The sequence below is a fragment of the Protopterus annectens genome, chromosome 1.part1 (genome assembly GCF_019279795.1).
Source record: "Protopterus annectens isolate FY-2018-M chromosome 1.part1, PAN1.0, whole genome shotgun sequence".
NCBI classification, from domain to species: Eukaryota; Metazoa; Chordata; order Ceratodontiformes; family Protopteridae; genus Protopterus; species Protopterus annectens.
This window is the reverse complement of record NC_056726.1, coordinates 548,403,298-548,420,023: the sequence shown is the minus strand read 5'-3', so window position 1 is coordinate 548,420,023 and position 16,726 is coordinate 548,403,298. Positions and strand designations below refer to the sequence as shown.

Genomic DNA, 16,726 nt, shown 5'->3' with positions numbered 1-16,726 from the left:
CGTACTTAGCAGGATGAAGACTATAAAATGTGGTCACTCACCATGAGGTAGGTAGATCACTTGAAAGTCAGATAATGGTTTTCTTTGACAAAACCACTTAGATGCTATATTGTACTCTAGGAGCTTGGAAAGATTAAGTAGATTTAATTTTGTAATAATTGAGCATGTCCTAACGGTTTTGAAGAGGATGAATGCAGATTAGAATTGCTGCTGTTGTTTTGAGATGTTTATTTTTGTCATTTATCTTGATGTCTGTATTACCTTGTATTTATCTCTCTGCTGTGTGGCAACACAGAAATAAAATGAATTGCATTTTAACCAATAATAGTATTAGGCTGTGTGAAAAATGATAAGTTTAAGAAATGGTGCTTTTTCTCCATTATATGTTTTGAGAGTGTATTTATTGCTTTTAAATGTGATTCCAAATCTGGCTGGATATATCATTCGGAATCTAATCTGTATTTGTAATTTTATTACTTAAACAGCGTTTATTTACTCATTTGTTAACCATTAAGCTATAATGCATTCATCATTTATTATAGTATATCAATGCACTAATATTTACTTGAGAATAGGAATAATAATTATTTACACTGTTGGTTAAGAGGCTGTGTGGCACACAGTATTAGACTGCATAACTTTACTATAACCAGTAAAAAAAGATTAAACAGTATATTCCAAACATGGCATAATGTAAGAGCAGCATGCAAGTCCCTGGCTATGAGCGTGAGCAGCCAATGCTGGCACATCTGTCCTGGGGGAAGGGCCACTGTCAGGTTTACTGCAGTACCAGAAGAAATCAACATGCATAAAATATAGTGTATCGTGTAATGGCTAGGGATGTGCACATTGCTCTGCTGTGGCACAGTAATAAAGTAGCCTTCACTGTGTATGGGTGGGATTGCATGCCTGTGCAAGGAACACAGTAGCAGACAAGCACTGTCAGCACCGGGGGTAGGATTAAGACTTAAAAACAGGAAAATTCTCTCCTGGATGATTGGATGATGTCTGCACCATGACTTGCTCTCACCCTGGTGATGGGGAAATAATGGGCATGCTCACAATGGCAGGAGCTGGGAGGTTGACAGGAATGGGGAGGCTGGAAGGAAGGAAAATATTAGCGCTCCAGGTTACACAAATGAAAAGTCATAAATGTGAGCATACCTCATAACTGTCCAGATTTTCACAGCATATCCAGATTTTTGCCTCATATTTTTGGTCTCTGTTTCTCCTAAAGTTTGTGGTTTTCTGGCAAATCACTAGCAAATCACAGAGGACTGAAGTCAGAAAATAATGACAAACATTTGAGTTTCAGACTTCATATCCTTCAGTAAATGCAAAACCTGTTATTCTATCAACTTCCTAAGCTTGTAAAAGCAATAGTTGAAAGTCTCTCTATTTTTGGGTCTTTGTCCCCCCATTATTTGTGGCTTTGTCCAGATTTCTTGCTCTAAAAGGTCAAGAGGTATGAATGTGAGTAACATTTCCAGACAGGGATGTTTTATTCAGCTTGTGTGATAGAGCATATTAAGGCTATTTCATTACATTTTGTAGGAATTACATAATGAAAAGAACAAGGAAATAAATGTGAAAGGTAAGGAAATAGTTAATGTATTTGAGAGGTGTGAGTAGTTGGTCATTTACTGTCTAACAGAAAAATGCATCCTTTCTTTAAATGCAAGCAGATAAAAGGAAACAGCGCACACCCTAAAAAGAAATAATGAAAAAAGAATGCAGAGGGATAAGAAAAGGAGCCTTCAAACTTGTCACAACGAAATCTTGAATAAATAACCAACCTCAATACTCTAGTAGAACTATGCTTTCAAATAAATATGAAGCAAGCATGAAATATTTAATTGGAACTAAACAATATCATTGTTATAAATGAAGTAATCCCAACCTCCACAGAAAATAGCTAAAAGCAGAACACAAAATCAAATCCGCCCTCAGACAAACTGAACCCTACAATTCAGTGTTCATAAACCTAGGTTTATGCACTCGCTTGTCACTCATATGCTCATTCTTTTATCATAATTGGGAAACTATAGACATGCTAGTGTTACCAGCTCCTGCTTTTCAGCTGTTAAGCCTCAAATCTGTTAAGGAAGGGATGCCAGGCAAATGTCATTAGGCCACTTTTTCATAAGAAAAAGGATACAATCCCACAAATATCCCATTATTCACAGATATTAGGCGGTTTGTCTAGACTAAAACTCAGTGCCATCCAACTATAGGAAAGCTACGAATGCAGTTAACTGCATGGAGGGCCACTATGCTTGTTTCAGTCTCACCTTCCACACTCGGAATACTAGCTTGTCCACTGAAGTGTCGGCTGCCTCTGTCAGACACTGTTAAAGTCATGAACTCTTAGGGTCTGTAATGCCCCTAATTCCATAGACACTGTACTCATCACCAAGCTGAATATTTCACGAAAGTGTTGTAGCACATTTCTTGTGTGCATCCCTCCATCTCACAGTTTCACGATCAGCCCTTGCAGGTTTCCTTGGCTTCCTGAATGACTTGTGTGTCTGCTTTAGGCTTACACATTCACCTCTTTCAACTTGTCCCTATGAGATGAAGTGAAAGTTTTCCCTTGTTCCTTCATTCTGGACAGCATCCATGTGTCATTTTGGATACAGGTTCCAGTAGGAAGTACCTTGCACCTATGCCATGCATGCCTAACTTCTGCCAATAATACTGTGCTCAGTACCACCTCCATGAAACAATTTACAACAAGCAATAGTCTCATTTATAAAATATTCCCTCATACCATCCCTTAGTAATCCTATTTCCCTCGCAAATTGCCCTGCTCTGGACAGGCCCCACTGCCCCTTTGAAATGCAGAGACTGGTACTTAATCTTGATGCATGTACTCGCAGATTACCAAAGTCAGGCACTACTTCCTCTCAATAATACACACCAGGCAGTACTTAGTGTTGCTGCCTTATATGAATTGCTTCAATAGTTTGGTTCTTGAATGAGGTGCATTTACTTTTTGCTGTTTTTATTAACAATCTGTATCAACAAACCAAAGGTTTACACCTGATGCACTATGCAGATGACTCAGTTCTGCTACACACTGCCTTCAAACCCAAGAGGTCGACCTTCAGGAAAAATTAGCTCACATCATCATAGCAGATTACTGCTGAGAAAAAAAATGAGGTCACAGCTTTTGGAGAACAGTCCAATAAACTCCATAAAATATTTGCCAATAAACCAATTCGCAGGTCAAAATAAAAAAAAAATTCTATCCAACCTGAAACAGTTTGGCACTACTGGGAAAGAAAACTTTAAAGATGATGCCGATTTATCAGTTAAAGGCCCCAATGAGATAGTGGAGACCTCTAATAATTAAAATGCTACATTTCTCCTACTGAAAGGCTTCCCATAGCCAAAGCTACTTTATGGATCTGTTAAAATGGGCAATCTCATCAATATGTCACCCAATCAGAGTACACCTTAATACAACAAAATAGTTATATTTGCTAATAAACTTACTCTTCTTTAGTCATTGTAGAGCCTTGCATCAACAGATTCAGTGAATATAAATCGCAGATAAAATTACATTCAGCTAAATTTCACAACATTAATGAGAATTATTGTCCTGACCTAGATGATGTATGGTCTTTTTATTATGACATAAAGCTAAGGTTCCCCAGTCAACAGACACAGTATCAACAGTTAAAACTAAAACTGGCAATACATTCTTGCAACATTTTCATTCCTTCTGATGATCTTTAGCCTGATATTCATGTTAGTACTTCTACTGCCAAATTTACGGCTGCCTGCAAATTTCATCTCTTGTTCCTTCATCTTACAAAGACTCTATCATCACCTAAAATGCTTCCTGCTGCCTTATTTACAGCACACAGGTATTACAGTGATATCTTTATTTATATAAACTTTTTTGACCAGGTTAGTCCTACAAGACTAGTAGCCTCTTTTCAGGGGAGACCAAAGGTGGTATTTGTACGGTATACATTCATTTGAGTGTCTACACCAACCTCGAACGGGTGTAATGCCGAAACAGAATGTTGAATATGAAAGTGGTTAATGGTCGGAATGTTGTACAAAACACCAAATGCGACATTTCCGACTGCTCTACCACCTAAACAAATGCAACCATGGATCAAAAAGGGAGAGATATTGTATGTTTCAACTATCTCCGGTTCGCACTTGTGAGAACCTGCTGCACTGCTTTCGACATTTGGTACGCCGACAAGGTAACGGATGACTAAATGAATGTATACCATTTATACTACTAGGGGAAATTTGGCCAGTGCATCAGGAACTTCCCCCAGTCTTTTTGATAAGCATTGTTGGATCTTTTACATCCACCTGAGCTACCACCAATTCAATCAGATAGGGCCTCTGTTTAACACCTCATCAGAAAGATGGCACACTCAGAGTAAAGCACCCCCCATCCCATGCTACACTGCAGTATCAACAATTGATTTACCTGGTGTGGGAATAGAACCTCTAGCTTTCTGCACCAGAGGCTTGTGTGCTACCTATTGTGCGCCACTGCCACTCGTGAATATGATGGATACAATCTGGCTTATGCATCTGGAGTGTGTCAATCTATGAAACAACATCTTTTAAGACTGGTACTTTAATAAATGACTTGCGTTCATAATAAAACAGAAAATAAACATTTTTTGCAGATTCTAGTACAAAGTAAATAAATATAATGTGACAGTACCTCTTCATGAACAATAACTAAATGTCCACAGATAAGCAGCAAAGTGATAAACTAGGGAGGAGGAAAAAGAGGAGGTTATGGTAAGTTTAGGATCCCCTATCCATTTGGAGATTGTCTGAAGTTACATTTTAATTCCTCTCAGAAAACTGTGAGAGAGCAGGATGTGAAAAAAAAGGAGGATCCAAGCTGTATTATTCTGAATAGCTGATGCATGTATTCTGGAAGAATAGAATAGGACAGGCCTGTTAACAGCAATGGGATCAGGGTAGTGCCCATATTTGTTATGCTGTCAGGCTTTTCCAACTGAAAGATAGGGAGTCCACCTTGCAAGCAAGTGGGTGGTACGCCCCCAGAGTGCAGAATTTCTTTTATTGAGTGGGAGTGGGGATGCAATATTTCTCTGGTAATGATGTACCACATAACTGTGGTGTATCATCAACTGACCTTCTTGGAGAAATGGTCTGAATGACTGGATTGCCAATTTACTGCCAGCATATGGGTGCATCCAAAGCTTTGAGACATCATACACTTATAGATAATAAGATTTATCAAAATCTGCTATCAGTATTAATAGTATGAAGCAAAATATTTCTTTAGAAGAATGCACAGGTATAACGCAACCTGCAAATTTGTGTATTAATTATCAATAGTCACTTCAAGGTTTCATCACCTGAAACATCTTCAAGAATTACAAGGTAATTTTTCTATTCTTTTCTGTAAAATAATAAGTCAAGCAATGAGCATAAGTTTGTAATATACAGTGGTGGATCCAGTATAGATACAGATGTGTGAGCTACTGCTCATCCAACATGAATGACTGTACAGAATGACTGTACATAAGTAATTTAGTACTTCTTGGTACACTTAGCCAAGCATTTTCTTATCACATTCTGCATATTTAACAAATGCACATATGAAGCTGAGAGTTCTGAGCTGCATACAATTGTAATGGTGTAAGAGGAATCCACAGTACAACCTACTGCATTTAGCCAAAGGTGGTAATTCCTGCCTGCACCCTCACACTATGCCCCCCTCCAGCATGATGATCTTGATAACTTCTTCATAATATTTCCTCACCTTGTCATGTCATAAACTGAACAGTATGACTAACCAAGACTATATAGAAATAACTAAATTAAGCTGACAGTCTGGGGCTATATAAGGCCGCTAGACTCCAGGAGATTCTAGACATGCTGAGGCACATTTTAGAGCTTTTTCCCCAAAGTTTTAATCTACTAATGGGCTGAAAAAAAAAACTTCAGAAAGACATACATTCTTACTTTCTTCCAATGAAGAAATAAGTTTTGTCTGAGGCTGAATGTTCAAGGCTGAAAAAAAATACTTCTTAATAAACTGAGAAGAAAAATGCTTGCAAAGATCCATAAAGCATACATAGAAACAGAGGCTATTGCCCAACCTCCCAAAAATAACAGTCACTTCTTATGCACACCTCTTCTGCCTTATTTTTCAAAGATGATTAGCTAAAAAAAAAACAGATAACAGTCAAGAAAAGCTATGTATGTGTTCACTAATATTGTGTCAACAGATAACATTTGTGGTGCACACTCACTGACCGCTGCTCCTGATAAACTAAGTTTAGAATAAGATGCATACACACGCACACACACCTCAGATGCCTGCTAGCAGTAAAATGAATTAATAAACTATGTAAAGAATGGCCCAGAAATGTATTTCAGTTTATTACTATCAGAATCATTCACAGTAAGACGTTGTCCTGTTCGATTCTCAGCTAGAGCATCGTGTGTGGAGACATGTGTGAATGGGCGTACCTTCATTGAAGGTTGTGCGTCAGGGCCGGCAACGCGGCACATAGAAATCTACTGCCAATCATTAGCGGACCAGAGTTCCACTGTGGCGACCCCTAACTGGGAAAAGCCGAAAGACACAACAACAACTATCAGAATCATATAGTTCAATCCAAGGAAACCCCATTGCCCACTCAATTTCTTATCTTAAGAATAAGGGGAAAAGAACCAAAATCAGGAACAGAATTTAAATATTTCTCATAAACATTAAGAAAGTTGCTGGAAGAACAGGATTTGCATTATCAAGCATTTTCTGAAGGATAAGAACTGACATCTGTCATTTAGTGATTACAATCCACAATCATTTGCCAAAAAAGCAGCATTTTATTTATGAGGAGCAGACCAAAATATGAGGCAACTATGGAAAGCAATAGACACTGCATACATGTAACTGCATGAGTATATCTATATATATCTATCTATCTATATAAACAAAGAATAACCACAAAACTGGAGAGCCACACCATGCAACCCCCAATCCCCATACCCTCTTACCTCAAGAAGTGGAATCTAAGCCTTTAACAGGGGTAAAGGTCCAAAAGTAGAGAGATAGAGACTAAGTATTGCACTTAGAAAGCTGCTGCAAAACATGCTTTGCATGAAATATTTGAAGGATTTGAAGTCTGAAACTCAAATGTCTGCCATTTTTTAGTTATTTTGATCCTTTATTGATATGTCAGAAATCCATGAATTGTAATAGCAACATACCAAAATATAAGGCAATAATCAGCGACATTCTGCAAAATCAGGGACAACTGAGTGGTAAAGCAAAATTAATTTGTCAAGTTAACATTTTTACTCATACAGAGTGGCATGTGTGCCTGAAGTCTTTTAACTCAATCTGCCTTTCCACATACATTCAAATAGATTTCCTGATAGTAGTAGCTGTAAAGCAGTTTGAGGTCCAAGGAGGCATTACTTCAGATTTTCCCACCGTGTCTCACTCCTGATCCAGACCAGTCAGCAGGATTCCTAAATGTGACTGGATCGTCATGTTCGTCCAACATAGAACTGATCTTCACAATCCAACCACAAGTCAGTAGCCATGCTGTGAAACTGCACAGCAATGAAAGTAATGTTTTTAATGGGAGACTTAAAAAAGGATCGAATGAACTGCCAAAAGCAGTACACATGAGAGGCGGATGCTATTGGGAGGCTTTAACTACCCTAGCTCCTCCAGAAAATCCACCACTGATATAATAAACATGAAAGCAGTTAATAAAATGTTTACAACTATTACTCATTCACACAGGTGTAACCATTACAAATAGCAGATGACACATCAGTTTGGGTATTTTATTTTTTTCATATGCAAGATAAAAATTAAATGGGGAATTGCCAGGAAATCATTTCATATTTAATAACTAAAAGAAATTGCATTTCTTGTTAACCAGTTCCTCATTATGACTTTACTTAGGAGGACATTAAACAAAGTACATAGCATCCTTCCACCAAAATATTTTCTATGAGTATACCCATAAAGTTAATGACATCATTTTGCTTTATTAATAATACGTCATTTACTAAAGCCAGTTAATATAAGATTCCAAAGATTTGTAATAGATTTGCACACCCAAAAATATGTCCTAGATGAGGCACTGAGTTATAGTTACATATCAAACAGTAAGGGAAATGAACCATGTGTTATCTGTGTCTTTTTTGCATTGTGGTACACAATTAAGATGAGTTTCAGCTATGTGATGCAGACACCCATGTTATTGCTTTCCAGGTGGTTTTCTCAGGTTCTCTTTATAATTCGGCTTTGTTCAGCAGCAGTGATCAGATTGAAAAATAAACACATAATTAAATAAATAACATCATATGATCTTCTAGTTCTTCATCACTTAGGAAAGCAGTCTTCTGGTACTTTAATGTCTTTAGTGAGGCTATAAATAAAACAAATACCACATTCTCACACCACCAACTGGAAACAACTAAGTCAGATACGCTTATGTTGGGAGTCTTGAGAGTGCTGGAAACTTGGACGCTTGATAACAAAGCATTTGGACTACATTTTGCATCCCAAGAAATACAATTAAACTACATTTATGCACGTATCTTACCATTTAAACAGTTTTGTGTGTTGTTTGCTCTTTATCTGAAGCTAAACCTAATAATTAAAGGTATTCTTATAATCTCCATTGCTTTTTGGTTTCTGTGCTGGGTCTAGGGTTTTTTCTGAATGTTTCCCTATCACTGTCCCTATTCCTGTTGTGAATTTATACTTGGTGGCTTTTGAGGAGCCTGCCCCTACTGTATACAGGGACTAGGAAGCTCCTCCCAGTCTCATCATCTGTATACCTGGACCTAAATGTTCCTCCCAATCTTATGTCTTCTGCTCGTCTTACTGGTTGCTGACACAATAAACTGGGAAGGTCCTCCCCTTGGACTGACTGTGTACTCTATTGCCTTAAAGTGTGTGTGTTCCTCATTGCTGGTTTGTCTGCCTTTGAATCAAATTGCAATTATTAGTAGCTTAGTTGTTAGACTTGATTCTAGTACCTTTTCACTTGTGGCTAACTAAATTGTTACTGAGACTTGATTTAAAGCCCTAGAAAGTACTGTGGAAGTGGTAAGCTACAGAACCTTCCATACATTTAGACCAACAGCAGCACAGATAAGGGCTAAAGGTGGAGGTGTTTTGATCAGCGTTAGCAGCAAATACAACTCTAGGTTGGTTAAATAGTTTGATGCCCTTGAGTTCATCACTATCCAAGTTTCCATAGACAAGGTTCCCTACCAAGTTCTGGCCAGCTACAAGCTGCCCTCCATGACCCACGATCCTCACAACTCTTACCTAGACCTACTAAAGGTGCTCACTATCCAACCAAATACCTTAAACGATAGTGTCAATCATGTATATTGAACAAAGGTGTCAAGAATTAATAACAATATCTCAAAAGTTCACCTCATACCATTAAGTAATACAAAATTTATTAGCAACACAATCCACAGTTCACTATGCAAGATTAGATAAGTGCTTTCATTCTTAAAAAAAGCTGAACTTCCTTAGAACCTGGATAGACTTTAATTACCAGTCTATAGACTGGGAAATGTACACTGCCTCTAACTCACAGGCACTTCTGGTATTATCAACATGGATCCCTTGGACGAGGTAGTGCACTCTCCAAACAGAGGATCAAACATATTGGATCTAGTACTTAGGAACATTGGTAACCATTGCACCACCCTCCTGTGTCATGTTTTCACTGCTGAAGTCAGACTACAAAGCTGTCTCTCTCAAAATAAAAATCAACCCGGAAAACAGCAACTAAAGCCATAACAGTTAGGAATTATTCTAAAGCAAACTACATCCTAATCTTTTGTCAAAATTAACAACTACTCCAACCCGAGAGCACAGCTGCCTATGTAGAATTATTTGCAGAAGCACTGCACAGACATGTAAACTGCTGCACTGGGGCTGCCATACCAACCAGAATTAAGTCTCAGTCTAACACCAAAAACAAACCACACCGGTGGAGTCCTTACCTTAACAGGCTACATAACCAAAGAAAAAAATCATGGCCAAACTCAGAAAGAGCAACTCTCATAGAGACAAGAGCTCTCTGATTCAACTAAACAAGAAACTAAGAGGTTTAATAAAGTACAAGCCCAATTATGAGGTTAGGATAGCCTTCCAGGCTAAAGACAATCACAAGGTCTCCTTCAGCTATGTCAGGAACATTAAAGGCAATACACAACAGTGTGCAGAACTAGTGGTAAAAGGTACAGCCCTCAATGACCAGGATGACACAGCAAATCTACTGGCTGGTAAATTTAGTTATAACTTGCCCCCCCCCCCACTATCCCAGTTTAATTGCTTCTAGTATATCCCCCCCAACTATCCAACTATCAACAAAGAACAAGTCCTGGAAGTGCTTGCTAAGGCCAAAAACACTGCTTCAATGGCTACCAATAACATCTTTGGTTGCCCCTAAATAGACTAAACTATGACCTAGCAGGACCACTTGAGACACTCTTCAACTACAGCCTCAAAAGTGGTTACATGCTAGGTAAATGGAAGGCCATGACAGTCAGCCCTCTGCAGAAGGGTGGACTATCAACTGACCCCAGGAACTACAGACCTATCAGTCTGATAAGTCTAATATACAAATCTATGGAAAGAATTATCATGGAAATGATTAACAAGGACATTGGCAACCTACAGACACAGGGACCATCACAATTTGGCTTTGGTAAGGAAAGGTCTTGCCTACTTAACCTACTAGACTTCTTCAAGATGGCCACCATGTCTCTATATAAAGAGATAAAAAATACCACCTACCTAGTCCTGGCCAAGGCTTTTGACACGATATCCCACTCAGCTGTTGTTGACAAACTCTCAGAACTAAGTATAAATCCCTACATAACTTTGTCAGTTGGCTCAAAGAAAGGACCCAAGAAGCCAGGATCAGTAAGACCACATCCACCAAGAGACCAGTCATCAGTTAAGTGCCCAGGAATCTGTGTTGGGAGCACTCTTGTTTGGCATCTACTTCTCAGATATCAAGGCTAATGTCAAAGGTTTTTGGCTTACCAAGTTCACAGATAACTGCAAACTGGGAACTATTATAGTTTCCCCACAAAACACCACGATCCTACAACAGGGTCTAACATAAACAAGTGACTGGTGCAAAAGCCATGGATTAAAACACAGTGCAAAGAAATGCAGTACAGTTACTTCTTTGATAAAACATCCATCCCTTAGAGTTGACCAGATAGTTAGGGATCTGAGAACATATATAGACAGTAATCTGGCATTCAACTAACAAGCAGCTAAGACAGTAAGAAAATCAAAACTCATAAGCAAGGGTATTGTCTTCAGGTCCAAGGAAGTTAACAGTACCACTTGACGCGGCCCTTATCATACCCATCACTGAGTACAATGTTCAATTTGGCATGTACCTAACCAGGCACTTGCAACAGTTGGAATGCCACCTTAAGGTCCTATCACTGTACTCAGTCTTCTACAGGTTAATAAGAAGCAATCTATGGCTAGCATATAAGGCATCCACAGATGTAGCTCTGATGGATCTCTTGCACATTCACAAGACATAATCAGGAACACTAGATTCAAGGAAATGATCTTTGTCTGCAACATAAACAGAACCTGCTCGATGGACTGGTTTGTGTCTCAAAGAATCCCAGTCCTATGGAAAAAGCCCCACATCTACATGAAGCAGAGTTCATCCCTGACCCTATTCAAAAAGAACCTTGATCATTGTATGGGAAACTGCAGATTCATCCCCAGTCTGGACCCCATGTCGCTGATGGACAGAGGTCAACAGTAAATGAATTAATCACCAACTAACAGACCCCCTCAGCTACCTCTTTACTAACAAATCCCACCATATAGATGTCTAAGGAACTCTGGGACAAAACTGGGTTGAATTGCATGGCTAGGTTTGTAAAGACCCTGGTTGTAATTAGCCTAGTATAAACCTATGTTCAAACATCATGAGACTAGGAGACAGTGGTGTATGCAAACAATAATGCCAAACAGCATAGATGGCACAGGGAAATAAGCAAGGGAGTTGTGAGACCTGATGCAGACAACATTTTGCTAAAACATGATGTTTAAACAAAAATGTATGTCTTTGTGGAAGAGGAGGGGCAACTAAACACATCTTGTGAAGCTAGGCCAATTTTAAATAAAAAAATTAAAGAATGCTTTTTATTGAGGCACTCTAAAAATTATAAAATAAGGAAGAATAGGACTGTGGTGGTGGTGCTGCGGTAACGTTGTCACCTCACATTTAGATGTTGCCCGTTCGATTCTCTGAGCGTCTGCTGTGTGGCGACATGCGTGAACGGGCGTTCCTTCGTTGAAGGTTGTGCATTAGGCCCGGTAAGCCAGCATGTAAAAATCTACTGCCAATCATTAGTGGACTGGAGTTCCGCTGTGGCGACCCCTAACCGGGAAAAGAAGAAAGACACAAACAAACAAACAAGTGACAACTTTGCAAAAGAAACACAGACAAGATGATTTCAGAAAAGCATTTGAGGTTTATTTTGCTTATTCTGTTATTGAATTAGCAGTACCAGGAATCAGCAAAACCAACCTTGAATGATTATTAGCTTGTCTATGTTTCTTTTGCAAAGCTGTCACTCTTCTTCCTTATTTTTTACTTTCTAGAGTGACTCAATAAAAAGCATTCTTTATTAAAAACATCTTTTTTATATTTTTATTTTTTACTTTCAATTTTTACGTAAAATATAGAATTACTGTTGTATTTTACTTAAAAACTAAAACGTAAAAGAGTGAATCCTCTATACATCTTCATTCTGTTGCTTATTCAGAACTGAGCTGTCCAGGGTGCTGAAATACAGTGCATTGCACAATGACTGGTTCCACTGGATGCAGGTGAAAGCTGAGTGGTTGAGGAACATGACATAACCACAGAGAGACACAGCCAAAAAGCCAATTTCAATAAAAAACATTCTAATAATAATAATAATAATAATAATAATAATAATAATAAAAAATAGAAGTTTTGGTCTATGTGTTTAGGGACATGGGAAATAAGAAACACCTGGAAAGAATATGTGGGGAACAAAAAGTCAAGATGTTTATCTATATCTTTTGTAATGATACAATACAAATTACAAAAACAGACAACATCATATAAATATTGCAAAGTATCATATCTGAACAAATGTGTTCTGTTGGTGGATGTGCATTTATATGTTCACAAGATTCACAGCTTTCAACTGGCCAGAACAGGGACACTCAACATCTCTCACATAATTAAATCTGTACTGTGTTTAAAATATTAAATTACAAGTTAAGAGGACTATTAACTCAAAATATGTGCTATTTTTTCTTTGCACATTCCACCACAGTAACATGAAAACAGAATATAATAAAAAAACATATGAATTAGAAAATAAAGCCATAAAGCCTTCATATAAAAAGAACAACAGTATGATTGCATCTGAGTTATGCTGGAATTTACTCTCAGCTGGTTTCAAAGTCTGATCAAGAGTGCTTTACATTTATGACAAAACAGCCCCAGGCACACATCCCAGCACATCCTATGCCAAGCATGATACTCTGTTATAACATAAATAAATATTTTGGATATATATGTTGTTTGACAATGCTACTAGACAGTGAAATCACAAATTCTATCACTAAGGCACATGATACCAATTTCTGTCACTTAGTCACTTGAGAAAACAACATTGCCACAGTCTTCCAATTACAACTTAACCTGGAATAAAGCAATAGTATCAAGTCTCCAACTTCTAATTACAGTCTGGACAAGTAATAAAAACAAAGCTGCATACCTTATGGTTTATACTGTATTGACACCCCCACACAACACTATGTATTCTCCAATCGAATTTGTAGCACATTTCCTGAAAAATCATAACACTCTCTTGTATCCTACATTCAGAAATCACTACAGATATGTGCCACCTTTGTTACTCCACCTCCCCCCTCCTGTACAGACAGGAATGTGATGGTGGCTAAGGAGATGATGTTTTTGTCATTTATCCTGTGTTGCCTACCTACAGGCTGGAGGGAACTTTACAATACAGTTCATTACCTAGACTTGTAATGGTACTAACCTGTGAATCTATCAATTGGGATATTCCAGATTCCTGATTTTAATAAGCCTATACTAGTGCAACTTGCCTGGCCTTTGAACAAATCACATCTCCGTATCTGACTTGCAATTTACTGATGTCTTTAATTCTTTCAACCCCGTTATCCTAAATAAAACCACTTGTTTGCAAAACTGTCTTTTGTTCATTTCCATTCACTTAGTAAATCTAAACTGGTTGGTGACACCAGCCTTCAAATATGTCAGAATTAATCTTTCTCAGGTCTTGTGTTTTTATGAGGGCTCTCTGTTTTTATTGGGTATTTCTCCCTAGTATAATTACCATCATCTCCATTCTTCCCATCGTCTATATGGGTTGAGTTGCCTCATTCCTTCAAGTCATGATCATCACAGTTTTTTTTCTTTGCATAATCCATCCCTTTGCAGCCCATTCTAGTTTCTTCTTACTTTTTCATGTCTCTCCTACATCATCATCATCTACAAATCATGTTTTGCTTTCCTGTATATGCCCAGATTACTGTAATCTGTTTTCTTTCACCTTCTCTGCAACTGGAACTACTTCAGCTTATGCTCTTAAGTCATTTCTTCATCCATCCTACAGTGTACCTCTTACCAACTGTCTGAGGGACTTTATCACCCCTAGCTTCCTCAACTACCCTGCTGTCACTGTCCATTTTTTTCTTTTTATTATAGTCACTGGTTAGCACTACTGTTTTGTACACCTTACTTTTCAGGTTCTTTGGCACTTTTCTGTCATGCAGATTCCTGATACTTTTTGTGCCAGTGGGCTACAGCCTCTCTGATCTTAGTTTTAATTTCCTCATTCAAAATTCCCTTCTCCTCATCTAGCCCCTCAATACTGAAGCTGTTAACCTGTTACATTATTTTCCATTCTACCTCAGTTTACATCTTTCCCATGTGTTGTCATGATACTATCTGTACTCCCCTTCATCCCATGTGCCTTCAGTTTTGCAATACATTCCCTAATCATTTGCTGAAGTTCCTTTTCAGAGTCTATTTATAATGCCACATTGTCTGGATATACCACCTTTGTTGATCTGTCCCCTACCAAACTGTTTGCTAACATAATCTATCTCCAGTATGAACAGTACTCCCACTAAACCTCCTCTGCATGTCTGAATACTGTCACACTGTCCTTGTTCATAGCTTTTACTAATTCTACCAATCTTTCTGGGACATCAAACCATTGCAGGACTGCCCAAAACAGCTTTTGAGATACTGTAATATGCTTTATCCAAATCTAAGAATGCCCAGTTGGACTGTTTTCTTACCTCTACCTTCTTTTTCTTCACTGTCTGTCTCACTGCAAACACTGGGCCCATTGTGCTGCATCCTGATCTGAATCTAAATGGCTCATCACCATCTTACTTTCTATTACTCTGTGTATTCATTTATCAATCACTCTCTCCAACACTTTCATGCAGTGTGACAGTAGTTGAATATCTTTGTACTGCCCACATTTGTGAATGTCCCCTTTGTTGTTGTACATGCTCACTAGAATGTTCATTCCTAAGTCCCTGGGATATGTCTTTCTCCACATACTGCCGAGTACCCCCAGGAGCCATTTCTCCTCTACCTCACCAAACATTGACCACATCTGCTGTGATCTCACATGAGTGATGTTTTCCCTACCTTCACTTTAATTAGCACTGCTCTTACTTCTTCTAGGGGTAGGTCCTTCTTTCTTTTTCATCATAGGCTGTTTGTGGGTCACTGTTGCTTCTGTTTTTTTTCTTTTTTTCATTCAGAACTTGCGAGAATACTTCCTACTATCTGCCTTTGATATCCTGTGGATTGGGGATTACATTGTTACTGACTTCCCTTATGAATGGTGTCTGATAATTATTTTCTTTATCTCTCTCTGTCTTTGCCTTGCAAACTGATAGAGTTTCTTTGTGCCATCTGCCGAGTCACTTTCTAGAAGCTGGTAAAGTATCTGTGATACTTTGGTCTTTGCTATCACAACTGCCCTCCCAGCATGTCTGTTAGCCAACAAGTATTCGTTTTTAGTCTGGTTGTGTTTTCTATCTTCTACTTTTTCCTGCACTCCTCCTTTCTTTTTATAACTTCTTGGATGTCTGGATTCTGACACCAGGTTTCCTTATGTACCTTATTTTCATACCTGGCTCACAAACGTATCTATTTTATAGTCCTCACACACGCTGTTTTGAGATGGTGCAATTCTTCCTCAAGGGCTAGAGCTCTGACTATTTCCTTGTACTTTTGTGCTTTGTATTCAAGTCAATTTCTAAGTCTTCAGCCTAGTCTTTGTTGACGTTAGAGCCTTCTCAGACCACTGCATGCAGCTAATTTTTACAACGAGTGGTTTATGCTGTAGGCCATCTGTTTAAATGGGGGATGACTTTGCAATCACAGATTCTACCACAATGTCCCTTCATTACTAGGAGGTCTACATGAGTTATATGTTATCTAATGCCTGCCTTTTCTACTGAACCATGTGTTGGCCACCATCAATCCATTTGCCAGACAGAAGTCTAGGATGGTCTCTCAGTCATTACTCCTGTTTCTTCACCCATGTGGACCAAGGCAGTTTTCATATCTTTTTCTGTCTGCCCCAATACGATCATTCAGATTTCCCCATTATC

General features: G+C 38.4%; 1 protein-coding gene across 9 annotated transcripts in view; it reads right to left on the bottom strand.

Annotated features, from left to right (window-relative positions):
• LOC122806326 (protein unc-13 homolog B-like) overlaps positions 1-16,726 on the bottom strand; it is a 2,554,726-nt gene that overhangs the window by 1,203,427 nt on the left and 1,334,573 nt on the right. The gene's annotated exons all lie outside the window — the stretch shown is intronic.